Source organism: Silene latifolia, chromosome 9, assembly GCF_048544455.1.
Source record: "Silene latifolia isolate original U9 population chromosome 9, ASM4854445v1, whole genome shotgun sequence".
Taxonomy (NCBI): domain Eukaryota; kingdom Viridiplantae; phylum Streptophyta; class Magnoliopsida; order Caryophyllales; family Caryophyllaceae; genus Silene; species Silene latifolia.
In genome coordinates this window covers 95,672,581-95,690,692 of record NC_133534.1, presented here as the reverse complement: position 1 = coordinate 95,690,692, position 18,112 = coordinate 95,672,581, and the positions used below count along the sequence as shown (strand labels likewise).

Sequence of the window (18,112 nt, the reverse complement as noted above, 5' to 3'; positions counted from 1 at the left end):
AATATCACACGTTAAATTTTTTTGTTTTTCAAAAAAAAAAAAATTATTACTTTTTTTTTGGTAAAAAAAACGTGATATTTTTGTGTGCTACGTGTGATACATAAGTGACTTTTACGACTCAAAAAGATAGGGTGGACTCACGTGATCCTAATTCTATATATATATATATATATATATATATATATATATATATATATAGTGTCAGTCAGTAACTAAAGATGACAAACTTACGAACTAGCTTAAAACAGTGAGACTTACTAAATAAGCAAAGCCAAATTAATACATCCAAACGTCACTTCTTCTTATACCCCGTCACTTTCACACCCATCTCACCATATATCCTACTCACCCAGTCACCCACACAACATACTCTCGCCGGCGACTACCGGAGCTCCGACTAGACGTCGTCACCGCCATCTTCTCATCAATACCGGTAGCGCAGATCTGGCCGAACACCATTTAAACTCTCTTTATCCCATCCACCAAAAATAGTCACCGACCGCCATACCGGAGCAGCAGCTGCCGACAATAGGTATATTCTTTTCTCCCCTCCCCCCTCTCTCTCTCTCAATCCCTTTCTTTCTTCTTACCATCATCATTACATTTTAAGATGGTTATTAATTAATGGCGATTGAATCGATTAATTTTAATTTGAAATCGAAATTGAAATTGAGCTATTGACGAAGAAATTATCAGATGTTATGAGGTTCATTTTTAGGGTTCAATCAAATGCAGAGGAGAAGCACGGGCTAGGGCTCGGTGGCTCGATTCCAGGCTGCTGGCGGATAAAATTCGGCAGTTGTTACTCGATTCGGTATCGACCTCAGATGCAGGTAGTGCACGATGGTGGGCTTTATTGTGTGACTGTAAATTGAATATTTATGTTTTTATGCTTTAATGTTCTAAGTATGTTCTAAATATGTTCCTGACGACAAAGTTTCAGATGTTTTTTTTTGTTTTATACGCCATTTTGTCATGCATCAGTTGTGGGATTGAATATTTGATATGCAATTGCACTCCATGTATTTTTTGGATCCACGTTGGGTTAAAACTTGTTAACTCTTGACAAATTAGCCATGTTCCGAACCCGGAACATTGACACTTACAACCAAGTCAGAGTAACATAGATAGTAGTGTGATACCAAGTAGATATCCCCCATCCCAGTATATTGTCATAATCTACAATTGTTTTAATTTTTTTAAAAGAGGTATGAAAATATTTGTTTTGATAAACCAAAGACAACAAATTTTATGATTTATGTTTAGATATATATATGGAGAAATTGATGGTCAAAGTTGACACTGTCTGACCACTAAGGGGAAATGAGGACGATATAAATGGGATGGATAATGTTAGGGTGTAGGTAGATTGTATGGAATTAGCTTAGCCTGTGTGATTTGAATCCATTTCCTGTGCATGTTTATAGAATTGCTAAATATATTAACATAGTAGTTGATATAACTGACGTGTCCGCAATCATTTCAGAAGAATGTTTCCATGTTTGAAGTTCCGATTGATGCAGAAAAGCTTTGAGCTTTCTTCTGTGTTTGCGCTGTACTTCTTGACATAGACATATAACTGTAATATAAATCTCTGCAAAGGTTTTCGATCATTGTACTAATGAAGCTATTTGATCATGATCGTGGCAACAGTCTCAATTGGTGTTAGTAGACTAGATGCAATGGCAAATTTAATGTCGCTACAGGCCTTTTTATCGGTCATATAATAAATTGTATCCATCTAGTATCGGCTATATTAGCCTTTTCTTGGTCTTGTCATGTTAAAAAAAATCAGTGAGATAACCGGATGAGAATCCTTCAGTAGTGGCATCTTATATGTGTCATTTTCACTAACCAACGGTCAATGTAGTTTGCAGTTAACTAATTGTCGTGCTGATGGGTTCTACGAGGTATGCTCGTGACACGTGACGCCAGAAATGTTTCTCCAAGCATTGGAAGAAACACGATACCAGAAATCTTATATGTGTCATTTTCACTAACCAACAGTCAATATTTGAAGAAGTTACACAGTATAGACAAATAGCTCAGCAAAACTTCATGGATGCCATTCGAGCTGCTGAGGAGAGGTACTTTAATCCCAAACTCATTATTATTACATTACACCTGCATTCTACCTTGTTTATGTTCTATCACTATTCTACCTTGTAGATAATTCCCTTCTTTCAAGTATGTTGAATTCTATATACATGGTGTTCTTGAAATCTAAAAATGCACGGACTAATGTGGCCAAATGGTGTGATAATATTTTTATAAGATATGCAAAAGCAAAGGAAGAGGCTGTAAATGCTGCTTACGCAGCCAAAGAATCGGCAAAGTATGGACTTGGGTCAACAGCAGCCAGAACACGTGATAGGGTTGGAGCAACAACCCAATACCTTTCAGAGGAGCTGGCCCCAATCAAATAAACCCTTTCGAGTGCAGGTCAGAAAACCAAGGAGTACACCACCGAGAAAGCAGGGGACATCAAAACTGGGACTCAACGAGCCTCTGAGTATGCTACCGAGAAGGCTGTGTAGGCCAAGGACACTACAGTCAGCACCACTAAGAGTGTAGCCGGGTATGTGGGAGAGAAAGCGGCTGTATGGAATTAGGATAATTATATAGTGTTAAACGAATGAATGGATAAATGAATGTCGCGTAATTGTTGAGGTTGCTGCTAAGAAGACTACGGGTGCGATTAGGAATGAATCGGGGATTAAATTCGGGAATTTGGAGCAATATGATTTGGTTATGATTTTACCCAGTTTCAAAAAATTTGAGGAAAGAAGTGAATGTTTTTGGATGGGAAATCGGAAGTTGACTTTGTTCAGCATGTACCAATATAATTTGAAAGATTAACAAAGAATATAATAAGTGAGTATATCTATCTAGCGTAAGTAATGTATTTAGCAATATAAAGAAGTGTATGTAGCAACTTAAAGAAGTGTATCTAGCAAAATCAAGGTATGCACCTAGCTAGCTATGAGTATGTATCTAGTAACTTATAAGAGTGTACTAATAAATTTAGTGTATTTAGCAAGTTAAAGGTATGTATCTAGTCATTTATATGAGTGTATCTAGCTAGCTAAGGGTATGTATCTAATAAATTTAGTGTATCTAGCGAGTTAAAGGTATGTATCTAGTAACTTAGAAGTGTGTATCCAAACTTAAATTAATATAAAATACATTGGAGCAAGAGTACGCCTATTAACTTATATTACTAGACTAGTTTTACTGAATTCCTAAGTGATTCTTGTCTTCTATAATACTACTATGCTAGTGTTTTATACATGAGCAACTTATCAAACATTTTTAATTTTTTAAATGAGACGCGTTGTTTTGTAACTAAAGTTTGTTGGAATCGACATATATTAATCAGATTCTTGTTGTTCTAACATTTGACTAATCGACATATATCTAGTACTCCCTTAGACCCATATGTATTTTCCAAAAACAAAAAACGTACGATTTAATTAATATAAATATAAATATTAAGGACCACGTAATTAATGATGTGTATCTAGCAAGGTAAAGGAGTGTATCTAGCTTACCAGAGATGTGTATCTAGCTTACCAGAGATGTGTATCTAGCAAAGTAAAAGAGTGTATCTAATTTGCTAGAGATGTGTATCTAGTAAGGTAAACAAGTGTATTTAACTTGTTAAAGACATGTATCTAGTAAGGTAGAGGTATGTTTCTAGCAGGGTAGAGGAGTGTATCTAGCAAGGTAGATGAGTGTATCTAGCTTGTTAGAGATGTGTATCTACTAAGGAAAACAAGTGTATCTAACGTGTTAAAGACGTGTATCTAGTAAGGTAGACGTATGTATCTAGCAAGGTAAAAACATGTATATAGCTTGCAAGATAAAGGTCGGCCAACGGAGGTGTATACAATAGCGTAAAAAGAAATGTAAGAGTGTTCTCAAATTGAACATGGGACTAAACCGACAATGAATTGTTATCGGGCTTCTTAGAAATGAATTATAAAGCAAGGCAAAAACTTATGGCGACACTAATGTTCGACCAAATTTATTATTAAAACAATGTCCAACATTTTATTTGCAATGGATCTTATCTTAATATCATACACAAGTTAGTACTTCCAGATACACATGATATAATTATTAGATACACATGTATCCCGTGGTAATACCATGTGTATCCAGACCGATATTATGCGATTTGGCACTACTCATTGCCTCATCCCATTCAGGAATATGTTAAACTCCGTATCAAACTGTCTCTTCTTAGTTTGAATGTTTCGCAACTTTCAGAGAGATTGTTATTATTGTCTTATCGAAAGGTTTCAGCTTTTGGCCCTTGGCTAAAAATAGCTATTACAAAATCATCATTAGTTCAATGCATCACATGTTCCTGAATCATGTCTATGGCTGTTTACATGGGTAACCTAAGCATTGAACGAAAACTTATCAGTTCGCTCATGCGCAGGAAGGAGGTGGAAGACGAAATGACGATACAACATTGAAGCTGGTCCTTGTAATATGCCTGTTAGAAAGTATAGTATTCTTAGCTAACTCTATTTTCCTGCAATACTAACCTTATTATATGTACAGAAAATATCTATGAATGAGTACTACAACTGAGTATTTTAAAATCCGGCCTGAGTCATGCACGCCAGCGATCAACATCAACATCAGTCGGCGCCGCGGTCAGCCATACCCCGTCAGCAACATCTCCCGAAACTCAGACCAATATCTGTCAAGCCATGAACCAAACCCACTGTCCATACCAACCACAACAACCCCAACAACAACATTAACGCCCAATACCACCACCGCATCGACCACTAAAACACCGCATTTCTCAGGGGAAGTAAAACCTTCGCCAGTTCTACAAATAAAACGATGCTCGGATTTAAAAATTACCGTCAGAACTTCGCCGGAGTTTGGGTGGTCATTCTTGTGCTAGAGATGTCGTCGGCGTCATGTAAAGGTGGTGGAGATAGGTACGGATGAGGTCGAGGGAGGTTATGGTGTGAATGAAAGACACGCTTGTATCGGAAGTGCAGTTGGCCGGTGTTGGAGCTGCGTTTGAGTGGCCGATGTCGGAGATGCGTTGAAGTGGCCTGCGTCGAATCATCGGAGCGGCCGGCGTCAGAGGGTGATGGTTGAGGAAGGAGGAAGGAGGGTAGTGGGCTGACTGGCTGAGTGTATTAGTTTGACTGAAAAAGAGGAGGAGATAAGTCGTAATCACTAATCAGCCATTGTTCTTATTTTGGCAATTTGGGTTTTTTTAGTTCGCACAATTCGCACCTAACTTTAGGTTTGCACGAGATCCTATTTATATATATATATATATATATATATATATATATATATATATAGGGAGAGAGAGAGAGAGAGAGAGAGAGAGTTAATGAAATTAACATGTGTCGTTATCCATAGTCCATAAGTCCTTTAAGCCATTGGATGGACTCAATGGATGGTTGAGATGAATTTGATTAAGGGCTATTAAAAAGAAAAAGGTAAAAAATGTGGATGGTTGGATTGAGATGGGTGGTTGAGATTTAAAATTACCAAAAAAAATTACCACTAATCAAATTTCTATACACTAATTAATTTTTCTTTCTCTCTCTAGCCCCTAATTAATCTGTTTTGAGTTTCATATTTCAGAAGTGTAAATGTAATGTTGTATGAGTTTTACAAGTATAAATGTGATGTTTTACGAGTGTAAATGTAACATTTTTAGAGTGTAAATTTGATTTTTTTGTGACGGAAATTTTGAATTTATATAATTTTAACATTTTACAAGTGTAAATGTGATGTTTTACGAGTGTAAATGTAACATTTTAAGAGTGTAAATTTGATTTTTGGTGACGGAAATTTTGAATTTATATAATTTTAACATTTTACAAGTGTAAATGTGATGTTTTACGAGTGTAAATGTAACATTTTAAGAGTGTAAATTTGATTTTTTGTGACGGAAATTTTGAATTTATATAATTTTAACATTTTACAAGTGTAAATGTGATGTTTTACGAGTGTAAATGTAACATTTTAAGAGTGTAAATTTGATTTTTGGTGACGGAAATTTTGAATTTATATAATTTTAACATTTTACAAGTGTAAATGTGATGTTTTACGAGTGTAAATGTAACATTTTAAGAGTGTAAATTTGATTTTTTGTGACGGAAATTTTGAATTTATATAATTTTAACATTTTACAAGTGTAAATGTGATGTTTTACGAGTGTAATTGTAATATTTTAAGAGTGTAAATTTGATTTTTTGTGACGGAAATTTTGAATTTATATAATTTTAACATTTTACAAGTGTAGATTTGATGTTTTACGAGTGTAAATGTAACATTTTAAGAGTGTAAATTTGATTTTTTTGTGACGGAAATTTTGAATTTTTAAATTTTAACATTTTACAAGTGTAAATGTGATGTTTTACGAGTGTAAATGTAGTATTTTAAGTGTAAATTTGAAGGTTTTAGATTGTAAATTTGGTCCTCTGAGTGTGACTTTGGTCCTTTATAAGTGTAACTTTGGTCCTTTACGAGTAAAACGTTAGTCCGACTACCAATAAACACCACCAACGCCGTCCTCCACCACCAACTTATATCCACAAAAATTATATGAGTGCAAATATATATAAATTTAACGAGTGTAAATGTACAGATATACGAGTGTAAATGTAAAGAAATATGAGTGTAAATGTAAATTTATGAGTGTAAATGTAAAGAAATACGAGTGTAATTGTAAAGAAATATGAGTGTAAATATGAAAAATGCGTGTAAATGTAACAAAATATGAGTGTAAATGTACATAAATACGAGTGTAAATGTAAAACAATATGAGTGTAATAAATATAGTTATTAGATCTAAGAATAAAAATTATGATAATATGTTTTTTTTCCTCAAAAATCTACTAGATATTTATTAGATCTACGAATAAGATCAACAAAATATACTTACATAATAAATAATATATTTCATATTTGGTAAATCAACAAATCTAAGAACAATTTATTATACTTCATAAGAGTGCAAATGTAAAGAAATGCGAGTGTAAATGTGAGGAAATACAAGTGTAAATTTAAAGAAAAACGAGTGTAACTTTAAAATAATACAAAAAAATAAATAGATCTGAAATCCGTGACACAAAAAAAGATGAGATATGCAAAAAAAAAAAAATAATAGATCTGAAATCCGTAACTTTAAAATAACACAAAAAAAAGACGAGATATGCAACTAAAAGTTAACACCCACAATAACAAATGAAAATAATAATTAAAAAAATTATGTATATATATACAAAACAAACCATGACACAAAGTCACAAACAAACCCGTATACACAAAACAAACCAATCAACAAAACCTTTATATATATATATATATATATATATATATATATATATATATATATATATATATATAAAAAAAAAAAAAAAAAAAAAAAACTGACTGAAGTCTGGAACATCAACAACATAAAGAACAAAAACACATCAAAAAGCAACGAACTTGTCAACAAATTAACTTTTTTTTTTAAAAAAACAAATCAGTTTTCAGATCTGGAAATAAAAGAAGTGGAAATGGTGGAGGCCGGGATGGACGAGAGGGAGTGGTGGTGGGTGTTTGTGGTGGTTGTCGTTGGTAATGGTGGTTAGATCTAAAAGAAGAAAGGAGGAAGTGGCGGTTGTGGGAGTTTTTGGTGGTTGTTGTTGGTGGCGGCAATCGTGGGGTGATGTGAGGTGGTGGTGGTTGTCGTGGGGTGTTGTTGGTGGCGGCAGTCGTGGGGTGAAATGGTGGTGATGTCGAGTGCAGGCGGCTGTCGTGATGGTGGATTGGATGGTGCGTGGTGGTGTTGTTGTTTGGTCGTGGGCGGCGGTGGTGAGGGAGGTAAGGGTGGGGTGGTCGTTGGGGTGACTGGTGAGGATGAGAGGAGTTTTTTTTTTTTTTTTGATTTTTTGAATTTCTTGGTTTTTGGAATTTTTTTGGTTTTTAGAGAGATAAGAGGAATGATATTTGTGTGATAGGAGAGAGAAGAGAGTGGAAAAAGAAGCTTATATAGTGAAATTAGAGGTTTGATTAGTGATGGTAGTGAGGGAAAGTGATTAATTAGCATCAATCCCCTCCTTTTAGCATTAATCTCCCTTTTTTTCCTTTCAATCTCAACCCCTCATCCCATCTTTTCAATGGTCCTAATGAGGACTTATGGACTCAAGGATTTTAGGTGGACTCACTTGATCCTTCTTCTATATATATATATATATATATATATATATATATATATATATATATATATAGAGAGAGAGAGAGAGAGAGAGAAGGGTTCTCATAAGGCCCTTACATCTTATGAGTCCCTAAGTCCTTATAAGGACCTTAGGATGGAAGGGATGGAGGGATGAGATTATATCTCATTCAAGGGTCACAAATGAACCTCCCTAATCTCCCTCCCTAATTCTGTATAACTCCTCCTAATTTTGTACAACTCTTCCACCATTCTAATCTCCCAACTCACTTCCTCATTCACTCATCCTCTCTCATTTCTCACATTCACTCTTTCTCTCTCATTTTCTTCCCACCCTCTCTAAACAAAAAAAAAACCAAGTTGATACAAAAAAAACCCAAACTAAAAAAACAACAAAAAAAATAACCAAAAAAACCACTCCACCTCCATCACCCTCACCAGCCGTCCCCGACACCCAGCCTCCCACCACTTCCGCCTCCCTCCATTCGATCTCCACTGCCACCTCCCTCCATTCGAACCCCACCAGCACCCCCTCCTTCGTATCCCTCTATTCGAACTGCCACCACCGCAGCAACCACAACCCACCACGACACGTCTTCTCCATCCCGCACATCCAGATTCACTGCCACCAGAGACCGCCGCTCCTGCCGCCAAAGCCTCCTCCTCCTCCCTCCTCATGTCGGGAAACTTCAACAATAAACCCGCACCACTGCTTTCCTCCTCTGCCAACCACCGCTTTCCTCTTCTTTGTCGTTCTTCTTCCGCCGCCTACCTCCCTTTCTCCTTTTTCTCCTTTATTTTTTCAGATCTGAGAAAATAAAGTGGTTGTTTGCTGTTTTTTTTACGTTTTAAAAATTTTCAGATTTTTCTCCTTTTTTTCTCAGTTGCGGTTGGTGTTTGTTGCTTTGTTTTTTTTGTTATTATTTTTTTTCCTCATTTCTTTGTGTTAGTTGATAATTTTGGTTCTTGTTATTGTTTTATTTCAGATTTCGGGATGGGTTGGATTGTTGGTTTTTTTTTGTTATTTACTTAGTATGTTGTTATTTATTTAGATCTAGTTTTTAGATTTTTAGATTTGTTTTAAATTTTTCATATTATTTTAAATACCCATTGGTTTTAGAATTGTCGTTTTTTATTTTTCAGATTTAATTGATTTTTATAAAAGTTACACTATTTACAACTAAAGTTATACACTTAACACATTAAAGTTATACTATTTATGACTAAAGTTAAACGCTTAAAACATTAAAGTTATACCATTTACGACTAAAGTTATACAAATAAAACATTAAAGTTATACTATTTACGTTAAAGTTATACTATTTATGACTAAAGTTAATGGCTTTTTTTTTTATATTTAGATAATGGCTTTTTTTTTTGCAGATCTATTATTGTTGGTTTAAAGTTAGTATTGGTGGTTTTTAGGATTTCGGTTATATATTGGACTAAAGTTATACGATTTTGGACTAAAGTTTTATAAAAATGGACTAAAGTTATACAAATAAAGTCTAAAGTTATACAAAAATTGACTAAAGTTATAAAAAAATGGACTAAAGTTATACAAAAATGAGATTGAAGTTATACAAAAATGGACTAAAGTTATTCAAAAATGGACTAAAGTTATACAAAAATGGACTAAAGTTATACAAAAATGAGATTGAAGTTATACAAATATGGACTAAAGTTATACAAAAATGGACTAAAGTTATACAAAAATTGACTAAAGTTATTCAAAAATTGACTAAAGTTATACAAAAATAGACTAAAGTTATACAAATATGGACTAAAGTTATACAAACATTGGAATAAAGTTATACAAAAAATTGACTAAAGTTATTCAAAAACTGACTAAAGTCATTGAAATTATATACATTTCTACTGGAGTTATACATTCGTTGAGTAGAAGTTCAACACATTCCTAATGTATTTGTATATCTTTAGTCCATTTTTGTATAACTTTAGTCCATTTTTGTGTAACTTTAGTCCTTATTTGTTTAACTTTAGTCCATTTTCATGTAACTTTAGTCAATTTTTGTATAACTTTAGTCATTATTTGTATAACTTCAGTCCATATTTGTATAACTTCAGTCCATATTTGTATAACTTCAGTCCATATTTGTATAACTTTAGTCCTTTTTTGTATAACTTCAGTCCATATTTTTATAACTTTAGGCAATTTTTGTATAACTTTTGTCCATTTTTGTATAACTTTAGTTCATAACAGTATAACTTTTGCCCATAACTATGTAACTTTAGTCATTTTATATCATTTTTATGTAAAAATGTGAAATATAAGATTAAAATCAACAAATTATAAGAATTTTAATATAGCTAAGATTAAAACAACAAATTTTATGAAAAACATTTTAGTAGATCTTAGATGAAAAAAAAAGTATCTCACAAAAAAAACGAGATTTAAAACCCGAAATCTTAAAAAGAACGTATAAAAAAAAAGAGATTTGAGAAAATGAATAAAAAAACAAGAACTAACAAAATAAAAGACAATTAAAAGAAAATAAAAGACAACAAAAAAAGTGAATCGAAAAAACAACTAAATACATAAAAATTAACACCAAAACGAAAAAAAAAAAAAATACCGAGGTGGCGGCGGTGGGGTGGCGGCGGCGGGGGTGGTGGGTGGTGAGTTGGTGTCGGGTGGGGTGGGGTGGTGGTGGGTGGTGGTGAATGAAGATGAGAGGAGTGGGTGATTTATTTGGGTTTTGGTTTTTTGGGATTTTGGGTTTTTTTAGAGAGGAGAGAAAAATGAGATGTAGAGAGAGGAGAAGGAGTTGTGATAATGAGATGATGAATGATTAGTGTGGATGGTATATTGAATTGATGAGTTAATTAGAGAAAAGGTGGAGGGATTAATTTGTAGCCACATATTGACATCAAATCTTAGCCTTCCATTGCCTTGATCCAATGGCCCTTAGAAGGATTTATGGACTCAAATATATAAGGTGACCTTAGTTGATCTCTTCTATATATATAGGCGGGATCTCGTGCGTTTGGTTCTTATGGTGAGTTTGGGCTTTAAAATCTCATCCATTAGATAAGAAGAAATAAATGGTTGAGATTAGATCCCGTGACATTTAAATAAAAAATAAATAAATAAAACACTCCATCCAAAAAAACCGCATCAGAGTAAGGAAAAAACATACTCTCTCTCTAAAATCTATTAATATTCTCAATCAGATGAAATATATTATATAACTTTGATGCTTCCCGATTATTGTCTGGCCGGATCTGATTCACCTCTCATATGTCGTGAATCGTGATCATCATCCTCGGCCCTCGCTTCCATCATCTTGTCTGCATCATTCGGTTTTGCTTAATTCCTTCGAATTTGTAAGTTAAGTAATGGTTGAAGAGATGGGGGAATTAAGGGTCAAGTGGTTGAACGAAAAAAAAGAAAAACGGAGTGTTTTTCTTTTTTTCTTAAGAATGGGATTGAAAGGTTCTTAAGAATGGGATTGAAGTCAAATTGCAAAGAAATGCATTGAGTGTGCTTGAACTGCCTACCAGAAACGCGGAAGATGATGATCTTAGTAGCAGTTTAGAACTTGCAGTGACGGACAATGATTTCTTTAAGCTTTCCGTATTCTAGCTTTTGGGGATTTGTCGTTATCTCGATTTCGAGAATTGAGAAATATTTTTCTCATTTTCTGATTGCACGAATTATCAAAATAAAGTTTCCCATTATTGTCACCGAGGAGTCGAGAGAGCAGGTACGAATTAAATGATTTAGGGCGCATTGCTGGTGATGATGCATTGGCGCTCTCGGTGGTCTAATGGTGGTGCTCGGAGGTTGGGCTCGTGGTGGTCTGAATTTGGATCACCTAGTGATCGATTGGAGGCTGGTGGGTCGTAAAGTGGTGCACAGAGTGGGAGCATGGCGGTTGAGAGTCAGGCGATTATTGTCGATGTCGGTCCGGATTCGCGCTATCACTGCTGCTAATTTTATATTAATGAATAACCAGATAATCTGATCATACTAATTTTATATTAACAAACACGGTTAATCGTCATTATGTTCATCCGTGCAGAAGCATCAAGTTGCACTTTAGAAGCATCGTGGAAGTTATTAGTGCAGAAGTTAGTGGTAGTCCAAATGAGTAGTTATAACTTATAGCTGAATTGTTAAAAGGAGACGATCTATGACAAAAACTACACGAGAGTTAGACATAATCCTAATTAACGCCACAAGGTTATTAGTGCAGAAGTTAGTGATATACACACAAGCAAGTAGCTGAAGTAAGAAGCATATAAGCAAGCACCTCAAAATTAAGTGTTGCAGTCTTAATTTAAATTTTTTTGAAGAAAACTTCCTGATAAAATGGCAGACTGCTAGTATGTCGTTACAACTAGAGTTGTAGTACTTACTAATTTTCGAACAAAAAGGAGTGGATTTCAAATTTTCATCTAGAATGCAAGGCATTACTTCATTGCACTGGAGTTCAGATTAATTCTCTTGAAGCTTTTAAAGTAACATATAAATAATACTGAGAAATGTAGAGTAACAATGGAATAACACCACAATAATAGTACAATAACATCAAAGTAACACCACAATAACAGAAGAATAACACGGCAATAACACTACAATAACGCCAGAGTAACACTAGAATAACGCTACAATAACACGGGAAAAAAAGAGAGGAAAAAATCGAAGTAGTAAAAAAAATCAAAGTGACACCGGAATAACAGCACAATAACATCACAATAACACGGGGAAAAAAAGAGAAAAAAAAAATCAAAGTAGTAAAAAAAATCAAAGTGACACTGGAATAACATCATAACAACACCAGAATAATAGCACAATAACATGTGGTAAAAAAGAGTAAAAAAATCAAAGTAATAAAAAAATCTAAATGACACCGGAATAACATCACAATAACACCAGAATAACAATAACACTAGAATAACAGCACAATAACATGTGGTAAAAAAAAAAGAGAACAAAAAAAATCAAAGTCGTAAAAAAAGAGCACAATAATAGCATAATAACACGAGATAAAAAAAAGGAGATAAAAAAATGAAAGTAAAAAAAAAAGAGTAACACTAGAAAAAAGAGAAAATAAGTAAATGACAGTGATTTTATATGACAGGTAAGATTAGATCTTGGTCATTCATCTCTAATATAATCTAGTGACAGTGATTTCCAAGCACAAACTCACCATAAGAAACAAAACTTACAAGAACCTAACACACACATTCTCTCTCTCTCTCTCTCTCTTCCTCATTCACCACCACCCACCACCACCCCACCCGACACTAAGTAACCACCCACCACCCCCGCCGCCGCCACCCCACCGCCGCCGCCCCACCGCCGCTGACTTTTTTTTTTTTTTTTTTCGACTCGGTTTTTTTTTTTTCGTTTTGTGTTAATTTGTATGTTTTGAGTTGTTTTTTCCATTCATTATTTTTTTTGTCTTTTATTTTATTTTAGTTGTCTTTTATTTTGTTAGTTCTCATTTTTTATTCATTTTCTTAAATCTCTTCTTGTTATACGTTTTTTTTAAGATTTCGTGTTTTAAATCTCGTTTTTTTTTTGTGAGATACTTTTTTTTCATCTAAGACAAAAATGGACTAAAGTTATACAAAAATGAACCAAAGTTATACAAAAATAGACCAAAGTTATACAAAAAAAGACTAAAGTTATACAAAAATTGGACTAAAGTTATACAAAAAATTGGACTAAAGTTATACAAAAATGAACCAACACTACAACAAATAAGCACTTGCGTCACGTTGAAATACGTGGCGCAAGTGGTAAATTCCCGTAGCTATACAATTTTGCCACGGGAAAATAAGCCGTGACGCAAGTGGCCGTGGCAGAATTTAGCCACGGGAAAAACTGCAACGTGGCTTAAATTAGGCATTTTGCCACGGTATTCCCCGTGACTAAAATAGCGTGGCTAAACAAGTTCCCGTGGCTAAAATTGTATTAGCCACAAGGTAATACTGTGGCTAAATTAAAAAAATTTTGTGGCTAAATACTATTGGCCACGACATAATAACGTGGCAAAAGAGTGACTCTCGTGGCTAAATATTAACATTCAAAAATTTTATCGTGGCTGAAAATTAAAATTCCCATGGCTAAAAGTTAATAGCCACGAAATAACAACGTGGCAAAACGACTACTGTGGCTAAACATTATTGGCCACAAATATTATCGTGGCTAAAAAATAAAATTCCCGTGGCGAAACATTATTAGCCACGATACAATAACGTGGCAAAAATACTCCCATGACTTAAAATTAATAGCCGCAAATATTGTCGTGCCAAAATTTATAGTTTACGTGGCTAAACACATTAGTAAGTAGTAGATAACGCATGTGCTCGTAAAAACAAAATAAGATCTTATTGTCGATTACATAAAATGTAGCATCCTCGTCTTTAATGACAGTTAAGCAAGCGCTAAAAACATAAGTACTCTGAAATACATGTCCAAAAAAGGAAAAAAAATTAATATCGAAGGTCTAATGCCAGTAAAAAACATAAATGTAGTGGTTTAAGCTTCCGGTGTAGACTTGTTTGCTCCATATTTGTACTTCCATAGAGAAAACCAACTTAAACCCCTGTAACAAAAAAAAATATACAAAGTGTCATTGTTAATAAATTACCATTTTTACAATATGAATATCATTTAAAGGTATAGTTTATTTTTTTTTCACTCGATAAAGAAAATATTAACCTTAATGAGATAGTGTGATCCCATATATATACAACTCGCTAGTCCTATCATTGCATCCCATCTGGTCTAATCTTCTTTTGAAAACATCCGTAGTATCCATGAGTGTAGAAAGACTAATAAGAGTAGTAACTAAGATATATGAAAATAAAATAAAAATCCATTTTACTAAAAAAAACGAAATAAAAGATGTAAAAAATCAATTTAGGAAACATGACATGCAGCAAAAACCTCACCAACGAAATTAATTATATTAAGGGTTTTTCTATATGGTAACCCTGAACTTTTTCAGATCCCACATGGTAACCCTGTAAATCAGAAAAGACAAATGGTAACCCTGAACTCTATTAATTACAATTAATGTGACCCTTAAGTATAATTCCGTCAAATTAGGACGTTAAGTATCCTATGTGGCATATAGAATGACTTATGTGGGCTATGACTTGGCTCTTTATGTGTCTTCTCTCTTTCCTCTCTTTCCCATTAACACTGTCATCCAACCCCACCACTGCCACCACCCACCCATCTTACTTCTGCTCGCCACCGCGGACCCACCAAGACGACGGTATGTCGCCGGCGTTCCAACCCCACACGGTATGATCAGATCTAAACGGAAGACTTAACTCCTATGCAGGAATTTTAGTTTCGATAAATTGCACTATAACTTTGCGGGCAAGTGTTTGAATAAATTGCACTATAAATTCAAAGTATGATCACATTATAAAGCAAATCAACAAAAGTCCACACACACCCATATTACAAACTCAATAAAAATCCAAACTTTATCAAATACAACCCCATTGCAACCCAAAAAAAAAAACACCCAAAACTACTAAAGGTGAGAAAAAAAGATGAAAATTACCATAAACTCTAATAAATTTGCAGCGAAGATGAGTTTCCATGATTGAATTGATTAGAAAATGTCAAAGGGTGGCGCAAAAACACGGAATTAGAAGTGGGTTTGGAAAGTGCAAGTCTGTGAATGTTGAAAGGGAGAGACATTGAAGGTGAGAAATGGGGTTTAAGAGTAGTAAAAGGGGTAAATCGAGGAAGTGAAGATGGGTATCATCAGATACCGTGCGGGGTTGGAACGCCGGCAATAGGGCGTCGTCTTGGCGGGTCGGCGGTGACAAGCAACAGTAAGATAGGGTGGTGGTGGCAGTGGTGGGGTTGGATGACAGTGGTAATGGGAAAGAGAGGAAAGAGGGAAGATACATAAGAGCCAAGTCATAGCTCATAAGCCATCTCATATGCCACATAGGATACTTAACGTCTCAATTTGACGGAATTATAGTTAAGGGTCACGTTAATTGCAAAAAACAAAGTTCAGGGTTACCATTTTTCTTTTCTAATTTGCAGGGTTACCATGTGGAATCTGAAAAAGTTCAGGGTCACCATATAGAATAACCCTTATATTAATTATCACCAATTCTCATTGAAGACGAATACTTTTCGTCACAAGCTGAAGATGGGCTAAACATCGCCATTTTAACCAAAAAATGTGACCATTTTAATGACAAATTATTATAGCTTAGGAAATTATTCTGGTAATTTTTTAGGTAAAATGGTTACATTTTCGTCTTAAATGGGTCACATTTTACCCCGCCTTTAGCTTGTGATGAAATGTACCTGTCACAAGCAAGACGCTTTGATTAATTATAGGGCGTGGCATAATTGTAAAGTTAAACCTAAAATAGATGTCCAAATTCATTTTGCAGTGAGTATGTAAAATATGAAGGCCAAGTATACTTGGAATAGTAGTAAGAGGTGGTATTAAACGTTGTTCAAAGCCTGTCCTTTTGCTTTTAAAGTTACATTAATTCGACGTTTCTAAGAATTATTGAATGAACAAGCTTAAAGGTAGCTAAGAGTTTAGTCTAATCCAATTTAGAATGTTGGGAAAAATAGGGCCGAAGTAACACGTTTTAGCCGTTGACAAAAAATTTAAAGTATTGACAGAAAAAGATTGGGGCAAAGGGATATTAATCAAAAGTAAACAAATGAGACGGAGGGAGTATAGCAAGAGATATTATTAAGGAAGAATTCTCCTGTAATTTTTTTTTTGCATTTTCATCATCTAAGTCATGATTTTGCACTATTACAAGGTCTTCATTTACCGTACACACGTATGACCGAACCCTTTCTGCCCTACTAGTATTACATAACCACCAAATGGATAGTAAAACAACTAAATTAATTTAAGATCCATAATTTATAATCCCCAATCCTCAAATTCCAATTCACAATTAGCAATTCGGAATAAGCAATACGAAATCGCAATTCCTAATTCACAAAAAAATAATTCCCAATTCACAAAAGACAATCCAAAATTTATAATTGAAACGTAATTTTAATTGAATACGAGAGATAAGATGACTTACTAGTGTCTCGTAAATTCGGCATGTTAACGGTGCGTAGAGGGATTCAGCCAAAGCAAGTCAAAAGAGATGAAGGGTTTGACAGAGGCACGTTTTTTTGGTGTTTTTAGTTTCAAATTGGTACTTCTTTGTTTTTGGTAAAGTATTGGAAATGAATGTGGTAGAGTTGTCTATCGAAAACGTGGTATAAGAATTGCAAAAGGTTTCTCTTAGGGCTTGCCTGGAATAATCAGGGTAAATTTTATTTGGGTGATAATTACTCGGTAAATTAATTACAAGAATAATAAGTTCTTTGATGATAGGTTTGGAATATAAGAGTAATGATTACTGAGGATATGTTTTACTCCCTTAATCATTACCCAATGGGGAGGGTGAGTAAGGGTGGGTAATGTATTACCCCTTCACGGAATCCGGATTTCCTGTCCCATTTCCGTGTCTCATCTTGTGTCCCATTAACTCTCCATTTGACACATAAGCCTTAATCATAGAAAATAATTGTATAAATATTATAAGATGATTATGTGTCAAAAGATAAAGGCAATGGGACATAAGATGTGACACAAAATTGGGACAGAGGATCCGAACTGCCCTTCATGGGGGTAATAGATTCGGGAGGTGAATAGTTACTCTCATACCAAACATGAAAAATGCACCTCACATATCACTCCCCTACTCAGTCCCCCTCTTTTACCTATCGTCTTAAAAATAAAACGGGTCAAATTTATGTACCATACGTAAAGATAAGTATTTTAATAATATCTAACCATTTTAGTTTTGTCTATCTATGAAAGTGATTGCTATCTGACCCGTCTTAAGCATAAGATG

At 34.4% G+C, this 18,112-nt stretch overlaps 2 long non-coding RNA genes across 4 annotated transcripts; one reads left to right on the top strand and one right to left on the bottom strand.

The window, feature by feature from the left end:
* The first annotated feature begins 240 nt into the window (after positions 1–240).
* On the top strand, positions 241–3,196 carry LOC141599969 (uncharacterized). Of its 3 annotated transcripts, none has more exons than XR_012524072.1 (4): positions 241–532; positions 697–833; positions 1,871–2,087; positions 2,276–3,196. It is a non-coding gene; the product is annotated as an uncharacterized LOC141599969 (long non-coding RNA). The 3 variants fall into 3 exon arrangements; XR_012524071.1 differs by having other exon boundaries at positions 242–532; positions 719–833; XR_012524070.1 differs by having other exon boundaries at positions 244–532; positions 736–833.
* Positions 3,197–14,530: 11,334 nt separating this feature from the next.
* On the bottom strand, positions 14,531–17,572 carry LOC141598214 (uncharacterized). Its single transcript, XR_012523333.1, has 2 exons — positions 17,291–17,572; positions 14,531–14,796 (listed from the first exon to the last, which is right to left on the bottom strand). It is a non-coding gene; the product is annotated as an uncharacterized LOC141598214 (long non-coding RNA).
* Positions 17,573–18,112: the final 540 nt, after the last annotated feature.